Source organism: Bos mutus, chromosome 12, assembly GCF_027580195.1.
Source record: "Bos mutus isolate GX-2022 chromosome 12, NWIPB_WYAK_1.1, whole genome shotgun sequence".
Taxonomy (NCBI): domain Eukaryota; kingdom Metazoa; phylum Chordata; class Mammalia; order Artiodactyla; family Bovidae; genus Bos; species Bos mutus.
The window spans coordinates 13979513-13989781 of NC_091628.1; the positions used below are offsets into that span (position 1 = coordinate 13979513).

The following is a 10269-nucleotide window of genomic DNA, read 5'->3' on the forward strand; positions in this document are numbered from 1 at the left end:
ACCGCTCCTGGGAGTGAGCGCCCAATCCAGGTTTCTCCTTCAGGTCTCACCCCACACATGACCCACTTCCTTCTCCCGCAGCTTCTCAAGCTTGTTCACCTGTATCCCGACCTCACTAAGAAATATGCTCTCCCCACTTTCTCCACCTTTTCCGTATTCCTTAGACACTCATTACTTTCTGCAAACCACCGGACTCAAACCTGCAGTTTGCCACGAACCTCCCCATAAACACTTGTCTTCCCGATTCTTCTAGATCTGCTTTAAAAATCTCCGCCACCGAACAAATACAATATTAATAAAAGAAAGGCTACAAGCCAGTTGATTTTTTAATGTCATAGCAGCAAAATGTTGGGGGGGAAAAAGACAGAAAGGAGACATGCAGGCGTGTACTTGGAGGAAAGCGGGTGGGAGTGTAGCTCTGCACAGTGGGTCGCGGGGACTCAAGGGGCCTCGCTTCCCCTACCTGTCGACCCCACTTCCCCCATGTGCGCACCGCCGCTGACAACCACAACACTCCCGGACCACCCCCTCCGGAAAGGGGGCGGGGTTATGCCTTCGGCCAATCAGAACCCGCAAGCCCCGGGTGTCCAACCTATGGGGTGGCCCTGGCCATGCCGGGGGAGGACGCAGGGTGGTCGGGGAGGGGCCGCGTCCGTGGGAGGCGCGCACGTGTCGGGTCCGGGGAGGCGGGGAGGATGCGAGGCGGCGGGCGTCCGGGTCCCGAGGCGTGGGCTCTGCACCCTGGCATCCCCCGAGTCCCGCTGCCCAGTTCCTCTTTTGCCTTGGCCCGTTCGGGCGGGACATGCTCCCGCCGAAAAAAAAAAAAAGACCAGTCCACAACGTCGGACTTCCCCCCACCCCGCCTCCGAGTAAGGGGACAGTCACAGATAACAGTAGTACCCGGCTCAGACAAGACCGGGAGGAAAGTTTCAGGCCCGCACCCGACGAAGTCCTCCAGGGCTGGGAGGAGGACGGAGGCTGGGCGGGAGGGTGACGACCTGGAAAGCAGAGGGCAGCGGGAGGGCTGCGCGAGCCGGGCGCGGACCGGGGCGCGGTGCTTGGGGGACGCTAGCGGCGGGGTGCGCTGTCCAAGGTGTACGGGAGGTGGTGGGCGCGCGGCGGGCGCGGATCCCGGAGCCAACACTGGCTGGCGGCGGCGGGGGAGAGAGCTCGGAACGGCTGTCCGGGGGCGCCAGGCACCACCCCCCCCCCACCCCGCCACCCAGGCTTGTAAAAGTGAGCCTAGTGGAGCTGAGACAGGAAAGGGAAGGGCGCGGGCGGCTGCGCCGAAGCCCCTCACGCTCCCCTGCACCCCTCCCTCCCGGCCGCACCTCGAGCTCCTTTCCTTTCTCCCCTTCCCCCGCCCCGAGCCCACTCCTCTCCGTGCCTCGATCCCCGTACCGCGGCGGGGGCGGGACCGCGAAACCCCCGCTCTAAGCCCGGACGCCCCAGGGATGCTGCGGGCCCCCCGGAGCTGCTTACCTGGGGCCGCGGCACCAGGAGCGGGCGCGGCGCGGCTCCTCCTCGCCTCCGCGCCCTCCTTCTCCGCTTCTCCCCGGACTCTGTCCTGGGCGCCGAGCTCTGAGACCGGGCCGGGCTGCAGCCGCCTTCCCCGCCGTCGCCTCGGCCGCCGCTGCCGCAGACAGAGGACGCCCAGTGGCGGCTGGAAGCCCGTGTGAGTAGCGGCGCCGGAGATTCCGCGGCTCCGGGCGCGCGGCCGTGCGCACGCGCGCCGGCGAGTGTGAGTGTGTGTGAGTGTGCGCGCGCGCGCCCACGGGGAGGGGGGAAGAGGCCGAGAGATGCTCGTAGGGACCGAGGCAAAATTCTCCTGCCTCGGGAATCCGTAAACCGGGGAAGGAGGCTCGAACGCGCGTCTCGCCGCGGGGAGGAGCTGCCCGCCGGGCGACGCCGAGGAGGAGGGGGCGGCCGCGCCGGACGCGCAGGTTCCGGATCCGAGCGGGGCTGAACCGAGCGGGACGCGCAGCCACGGACGCAGCGGAGGCGGCGCCCGCAGCCCACAGTCGCGCTGCCCGCTCTGGGGAGGGGCCGGGCCGCTCGCTCCCGCCGCCGCCGTCCGCACTTCTTGGCTGGGCGCGGAGGCCAGGGATCGAGACCCCCACCGCTGCCACCTCGACCGTGGAAGCGCCCCGGGCCGAGCCGGGGAACCCGGGCGCACGTGGCCGATTACCGGCTGCAGCCGGCGTGCGCAAGGGCTCCAGGCGTGCGGTGGGCGGTGGACCCCGGGCGGCGCGGCCCGCCGCCTCCGCTGGGTGGAGGAAGCCGGGCGGGGGAGCGGGGGTGAGGTCGGTCCAGGGTGCGGTCGGCAGGCAGAGTCGAGGGTTGTGGGGGGCTTCCGCTCCGGGCGGAACGTTGCCTGTTTTCCCCTTCGGGGGGCACTTTTCCTCAAAGTTATCCACTGCCCAGGTAAAAGTGCTGGGTTCCTCTTTGTTTGGAGCCAGCTTACTGTGTAAGGCATCTGAACACTGTGCTGCTTTGAAGTCCGGCTTCTCCAAGAACCAGCCAGCCTGGCGCCTCTTAAACCTTTTAAACCGCTACTCTCTCACTCATCCAGGCTACACTTTATATCACAGAAATAAAATGTCCCAGTACATTTACATGCCTTTTCTCCTAAAAGATTTGTCGTCCTAGCGGTATTCTTTTCCCTGCTTATTTTAAATTCGGAGTGCACTGTTATTCACTCAAGAATTTCTTAAAAGGTCATAAGGTCTGTTTGATACTTGAAATAACCCGTCTGAGTCCGCCGGCAGGGGTTGTGTTCCGCGTACTTTTGCATGTCCTCCAGTACTGAGCCCAGCACCGAGCACTCTGTGTGTTCTCTATAAACATTAAATGAATGACATTGTTTTCTAGCTTCACATGTCCTGAAGGCAAAGGCTTGGATGCTGGGAAAGTCATTACCACCCCACCAGGCTTGCTTGATTTTCACTTAGGCCATTACCCTGTGTGTGTGTGACTATTTCCCCTCTGGCGGCCTGAGCCCCAATGCAAAGAAAGATAGCAGAGAATACTGACCCTTAGTGCTGTCTCGCCAAGGTGCAGGTAGAGTGCACTCTGCAGGGAACCCCAGAGGACACCCCGGGTGAGAAGGCTAAAGAGTGCTTCATTTCAGTCCTGGGGGAATCCGGTCTCTCAATCGGAAAGTCACATTTCATTAGCAGTTTATAATGTCTTTTTTTTTCGTGCAGGACAGGAAGAGAAATTTAAGAGAAATGCACGCTTCTAATAGCTTGTCAGGTACAAGCTTTTTCTTGTAAAAAGCATTACTTCATGGCTACTTGCCAATCTATGCAGGGTCATCTCAGATTTCTAATTCTGCTGTAGCACCGAGCCCACACAGTTCCACGCTGGTATTTCCACAATTATCCTCTGAGAAGCAGAAGTCCTCGATTTTACATTGCATACTAAATTTCAGTGCGTTTGAACTCGGGCTGCTCTATGAGCTGCTTCTCTCTCCACTCATGATATCACAGCTTTGAAGCAGAACGGAAATAAAGTGAAAATTAAAATGGATTTATTTGGGTGCTGCCTTGTGTTCTCTAGTGGGAGTCCCTTTAAATGACTTGTCTTCTGTCACTCAATTTACAATCATTTTGGAAGCCATTTGTTGTGCTATGGAATTCATGTGCTTTTTTGTTAAGTTAAAAGCGTGGATATTTAAATTTTTTACTTGAAAGGAAGCTCTAGAACTTGAAGGAGCAGAAAATCTCTGACACTCCAAATGGACTCTTGACAGCCAACCTTTAAAATGGGTATGAGTCAAAGTCTTCCAGTGTAATTGTAAAGCTTTATTTTGCTTAGAAAGATGCCTTAAGGGTTTCATTCAACAGCTTCCCAAGAGCTTGCTCATTTGGTAGGATGGAAGAATGGAACAAAGCCATAACTTCTCTGATGAGCACCAAAGGGAACAGACTTGGCCTTGTAAAAACAAAAACATTTACAAGAAGCCAAAATTTAAAAACAAGAATGTAGGCTTGCAGCAGTCCTAATAAATGTTAATTTAAAAGATAAACAATAGAAAAAAATCACAACATAAGAGTTAAAAGTGCTTCTGACCCACTTAACGTTTGGAGGAGGAGCTAGGATTAAAATGCTATAAACCATGGCTCTTCATGCTAGCTAAACACTAAATAATAATAAAATGTTCTACTGAAAGATCCATTTTCATATGTTATTATCAGTTAAACTGAGAATTAATAGCATAATTATAAAGGTTTGATTTTTCTTCCTTAAAAGGGAATGCTCCTTAACATAACTGCCTTTTTAAAAAATTCGCAGCAGTGCAATAAACCCAGTTAAACGTTAACTTAGAAATACAGGACTGGAAAAGGGTAGAGTGTGTAGAGAAACACTTTAAACTGATTTGACCACAACTAACTAACCTATTCTGTCCATCTACAGAAACAACAAAAGCTTTCTAATTCTGAAGACTGGTAAATTTAGGCTGTGAGATGTACCATGAATTCAAAAATCAACTCCTCATGCTGGGAGCCGATTGCCCCAAATTCTTTCAAGTGAGAAGACAGGGACCGTTAGCTGAAATGCCGCTGTTGAGTTTAGTGGTGTGAGCGTGCATAAGGATACAGGTAATTTCCCCCATAATTAGGTCGCAGATCACTTCGTGCATTAGAGTTTTAAATAATAAAAAATACCTTGACCTGCACATGGACCCAAATGCCAGCTCAGTAAAGAGTGCAGCCTGGGAATAAGAAGAAGTTTCAATTACCCTGTCTTCATGCTTTATACACTGGTTTATTCCAGATATTATTAAATGCTTAGGGCAATTTAATTCTAACTGGAGATCAGGCATGTTTAGGAAAGTAAAAGATCAGAAAAAAAGGTTATAGTGTATTCCAAGCAAGTGTAGATGGGCCTCCAGAGTTATCAGTGCTGATATTCGAGATGCAGGAGAAAATATTAAATACCACTTGTTCTTAATAGTTTATGGAATGATGGATTTCCTGGGAGTGAAGAACATTCTAGATCCTCTCCCCAGCTAAGTGAACATATGAACACAAAAAAAAAAACTGAATAAAATTTCAGAGAGTTAAGGGAACACCCTCTGAAGCTCAGGGTAAGAACCCCCATATAACATAGATCCTTTACACATTGATATTTATGGCTAAAGGGAACTGAATTGGTAGATACACTACTATCCTTACATCTGTTTTTAATCTAATAAGTTATTTAACTGCCAAAGCCAAGAAGGTGCAGAAGAAAATCAGTAAACCCCACAAGTCACTATTGAGTACCTACTTCATCAGTTCAGTTCAGTTCTGTCGCTCAGCCGTGTCCGACTCTTTGCGACCCCATGGATGGCAGCACGCCAGGCTTCCCTGTCCATCACCAACTCCCGGAACTTGCCCAAACTCAGGCCTATCAAGTCAGTGATGCCATCCAACCATCTCATCCTCTGTTGTCCTCTTCTCCTCCTTGTCTTCAGTCTTTCCCAGCATCAGGGTCTTAACCTACTTCATAATCAGTACTACTCCTCACGCCATGATTGTTACCAATAAAGTATAAAATGCAATCTATCACTGCCTCTAAGGAGCCTACAATCCAGCTATCATTATTCTTGGAAACAAAAAAGTAAACATAAGCATACTTTATCACTTGACAACAAACTTAAACTTGAATTACCAATGTGACTTAGTGAGCCACTGGTTAAGTAAATAAACCAACTGAAAACTGATTAGTGGCCAAGGTATATATACATATTTCATATTCATATTTCCTAGTAGTGATCACTTAGATTATCACATGATGTATAAGGTGAAAAGCTCATCTGATGCTGAATTCTGAATTTTAAATTGGGGACAAGAAGAAAATTATGGACAAGAAAAAATCAACCATATTGGCAACGGCAGCTGTGAATTGCCTATCATTGGGGATCCTTGGGCAGAATGGAATTGATTAGAATATGCTAATCAATTTTATAGACTTTATATTTCAACTGATTCATAAGTTAGTAGGGCTACCCATGTATTTTGAAGTTTCCATATCTACAAAGACCCTTTAGTCTATTCTTGGATAATGTTATTATAATACTTTATTATCACTCTCCTTAAAATTTCTTAGTTTTGCCCTATGTTCTTTTCACTTATTAACATGATTTTTAAAAATTTATTTAATTTTAATTGGAGGATAACTGCTTTACAATATTGTGTTGGTTTCTGCCACACATCAACATGAATCAGTCATAAGTATACCTAGGTCCCCTCCAACACGACTTAGTTTTGGCTAATAGAGCTTTTGAAACTACAACTCTTCACTCAATTCATGAAAAACTTATAAATAGGAAAAGCAATAACCCAAGGAAACAAGAAGCTTTCAGGTGAAGGCAGTGTTAAGGGGAAGTCCCCTGCCACTTACAGGGTGGCACAAACATAAAATCAGACATGTGATTCAGTTCAGTTCACTCGCTCAGTCATGTCCACCTCTTTGCAACCCCATGGACTGCAGCACGCCAGGCTTCCCTGTCCATCACCAACTCCCGGAGCTTCCTCAAACTCATGTCCATTGAGTCGGTGATGCCATCCAACCATCTCATCCTCTGTCGTCCCCTTCTCTTCCTGCCTTCAATCTTTCCCAGCATCAGGGTCTTTTCCAAGGAGTCAGTTCTTTGCATCAGGTGGCCAAAGTATTGGACAGCTTCAGCATCAGTCCTTCCAATGACTATTCAGGACTGATTTCCTTTCGGATGGACTGGTTAGATCTCCTTGAAGTCCAAGGAACTCTCAAGAGTCTTCTCCAACACCAGAGTTCAAAATGTGATTAGAGCTGTGGAAAGCTCACCCATCCATGTGTTGACCATTTAGATAACCTGCCTCACCAAGTACCAGGACTACCAGTCACATCTTTTTACTTTTCCAGCGGTAGTCTTGATGTCATATAAAAATGGCACTGAGCACCAAGTGTATGATCCAAGGTCAATCCCAGCCTGGTTTTAACCTTTTTAAAGGTGCCGGGAGACCTTGGCAACTCACTTTCTAAGCTTCAGTTGACCTTGCTGTGTAATCCGGACAATAATAACTACCTCATTGGTTAAGAACATTACAACGTGAGAAAGGGTTTCTCATGTAGGAGCTTAGTAACTCTTGCACAGTCTTGGATCTAAATCAAGTGTGTGGCAGAAAATTGGAACATGTACATGAATGGGCAGCTCCCATAGAAATGCTGGAGCCTTTGTAAGACTATAACTTAGAGAACATTGAACTGATTTGATGATTTCTTGGAGCCTCTTCCAAGGATATTTTAAGAAAACCACAGACAACCAGAAGTTGGCAGAAACAGACACATTGCAGGAAATTGTGGGCTCCATAATTCTAGAGGTGCTGTAATTCTGTAAATTCTGCTGCTGTTGCAAAACCCAAGCTTTTGTGTTCATTTGTTTTTAATTAGTCTCTGTTTTTCCTGCCACACAGATCCTGCTTCTCCAGTGGTGCTCTGAGTTGCTAACTTAGCTATAGGAACGTTTATTTTACAGATTAAGGCCAACCATAAAATTTCTTTTGTTTTTAAACAAAAATAATTCACTGTTTATCCCTCCTTAATTGTGAAAGCAGTGTGTGTGCTCACTGGGGGAAAAAGGGCAATACAGAAAAGTATAAAGAAGAAAACAATTGTTGTTTAACATGCCTTCTCAGGGAACAACCAACATTCCTACTTTGGTGTGGATCCTTCCAGACATTTTCTTTGCATCATTTTATTCTTTTAAAATGTCATTCAAGTCAACATATCAGCCACTTAAATATATGCCACCAGCATTTTAGCAAAAATAATTAGACTCTTTCACAAAAAGGTTCAAGTGTTTTCATATTTTTTTCTTCCTTTCATACCCTTTCTTATCAGGATGGTTTCTTTGCTCAGCAAGTCCTTTAAATGGGATTTTACCAAGTCATCCTTGAAACCTTTCCTTTGTACTTCCCCACTTTGAACACATCTAACAATGAGCACTTTTTAGTGACCCTTTAAAAACTTCATCTCACCTTGAGCTGACGTATTCTGGAGTCACAAGCCCTGCTCCTTGGCCTCTAGCCATTCTGTGGATGCTTTGCATTACTTAACCCCCACCCCCAAGATGTGGTCCAGCACTGACCTTGGATCTGGTACTGAATTCCCTGATGGAACAGGAAAGATTCTTGATTTCAATAAGTAACCAGAATGTTCACTGGAGTGACCATCTACTGGTTATACAGAAGGTTGGCCAGGAGGTAAATTATTTGAGTTCATGTTTTGCGTCAACTGCTGCAGGCAAAATTTGGGAAGTATGTTTTATTTTGTTTTCAGGGTCCATAAACAGTCCTTCAAGACACAAATGCTGACTGTAATTCCAAAAGAATCTCCTGCTTTTGCAACTGAGCATACTCATTATTTTACCTAGGAAGCTATCATTGTTAATGAAACATGTAACAATGCTTATAATTTTGCTGATTTGTTAATTGTACAGAGCACAAGTTCCCAAAGTAAAACAACTCCAACTCAGCCTATCCCACTCTGCCAATCCAAGAGACCAGGACATCTGGCATCACTCTTGAAATCTAAAGAACTGACAAGAAGAAGGAAGGAAAGAAAACAAGGTGAGATTAATTATCTATAGGAGCTTTCTAAGGAATATACACTCTATACTGTGAATTATGAAAGTTTTAAGTAAGTTACCACGCTCTATGTGCAACTCATATAAGAAAATAATGAGATAATAAAATGCAACATATGAGATAAGCTAAAATCTTAGAAATTGCATACATGGCATAGCAGTATGCATTAAAAAGTTTTAGAGAATTGATAACATGTCTCTGGCATTCATCAGAGCCACCATGTTTGGAAAATCAGAGAATTTCAGCAACTGGAAAGGTATACTTGAGTTGTGCAGGATCATTTATCCTGGTTCTTTCCTGTCCTAGATGCTGCAAGTTTATGTCTATAGATCCACCTTGGACTGAGAAGTTGTCTTAGGCAGGAAAAGGTACCATGTGTACAGCACTGACTCTGAAAGGTGAGGTGAGAGAAGAAACAGCAAGTCCGAAACCTGGAGACAGGACGCGGCCGCTGCTCTGGAACCAAGTCCATGAGAACTGGGTAGCCATGGGATGCGTCTCGTGTGTGGGACTTGGCTTGGTTAAAGCGCGAAGGGGTCAATGTGCTCCACTTTGATTTCTTTTGACCCCAATTCTCAGAAGTCAGCCTTTATTTCAACTAATATAACAAGGCCATATTTGACCAGAATAATTAAGAAAAGTTAAGTACCAAAATATTTTTTAATTTAATTAGTAAATACTTTATAGAATTATGCTAAAATATACTATATTGTATATCCTTTAATCTTCACAAATTAAAATCAGTGGTATAAATATAATATTTAATAGTAAGATAAAGAGCATAGAACAGTAAAAATATTATAGGATTTAAGATCAGATTGAGCTAAATTTAAATCATACTTCTGTCACTCTCTGAGTGAATATGGGTGAGTTTTTCAGGTGTTTTTTTTTTTTCAAGATCAGTAAAATGAACTTTTTAAAAAATTGGAATATAATCAACTGATTTAAAATGTATGAGTTTCAAGTGTACAGCAAAGTGATTCAGATATATATACACACACACATATATACCTACATATGCATATGTGTGTGTATATATGTATGTGTGTGTGTGTGTGTGTGTGTGTATATATATATATATTCAGTCCTGGGGTCACGAAGATCTCCTGGAGGAGGATGGCAACCCACTCCAGCATTTTGCCTGGAGATCCACATGGACAGAGGAACCTGGCGGGCTACAGTCCATGGAGTCGAAAAGAGTGGGACACGACTGAGCAACTGATCTGATCTGATCTGATCTGATCAGCTAGCATGAATCATTTGCTCGGGGCCAGACCACTCCTCAATTTATTGAAACTGTAAAACTGTGGACCGAGGCCCAGACCGTGAAAATTTCATTAAGAGTCACAACATGTGTGATCCAGCCTGAAACATTCAGTGATTTTCATATCATAAAAATCACAAGTTTTTGGAAGTAAATTAACTTAAGTTCTTTTCTATATTTAAGATAGTCCAAGAGTCAAATTTTCAAATGCAAATATTCAGTCTCTATATTTCTTAATCTGTGGTAAGGGATTAAATCAGTATAAAGAAGAGTTTTGAGACAAAGAAAGTGATTGCATTGTAATTCAGTTAAGAAAGATGATGGGATTGTCCTCTCTGAAACTCTTAAAGTGAAAGTGAAGTTGCTCAGTCGTGTCCGACTCTTTGCGAC

General features: G+C 45.9%; 1 protein-coding gene and 1 long non-coding RNA gene across 4 annotated transcripts in view; one reads left to right on the forward strand and one right to left on the reverse strand.

Moving 5' to 3' along the window:
- ENOX1 (ecto-NOX disulfide-thiol exchanger 1) overlaps positions 1–1617 on the reverse strand; it is a 687342-nt gene extending 685725 nt beyond the window's left edge. For all 3 annotated transcript variants that reach the window (XM_070380253.1, XM_070380256.1, XM_070380252.1), the window contains exon 1: positions 1483–1617. The gene's annotated coding sequence lies outside the window, so the exon portion shown is untranslated. The remainder of the gene's footprint in view (positions 1–1482) is intronic.
- LOC106700849 (uncharacterized) lies at positions 1538–9421 on the forward strand. The gene is made up of 3 exons (XR_011466273.1): positions 1538–1675; positions 8468–8597; positions 8922–9421. It is a non-coding gene; the product is annotated as an uncharacterized lncRNA (long non-coding RNA).
- The last annotated feature ends 848 nt before the right edge of the window (positions 9422–10269 follow it).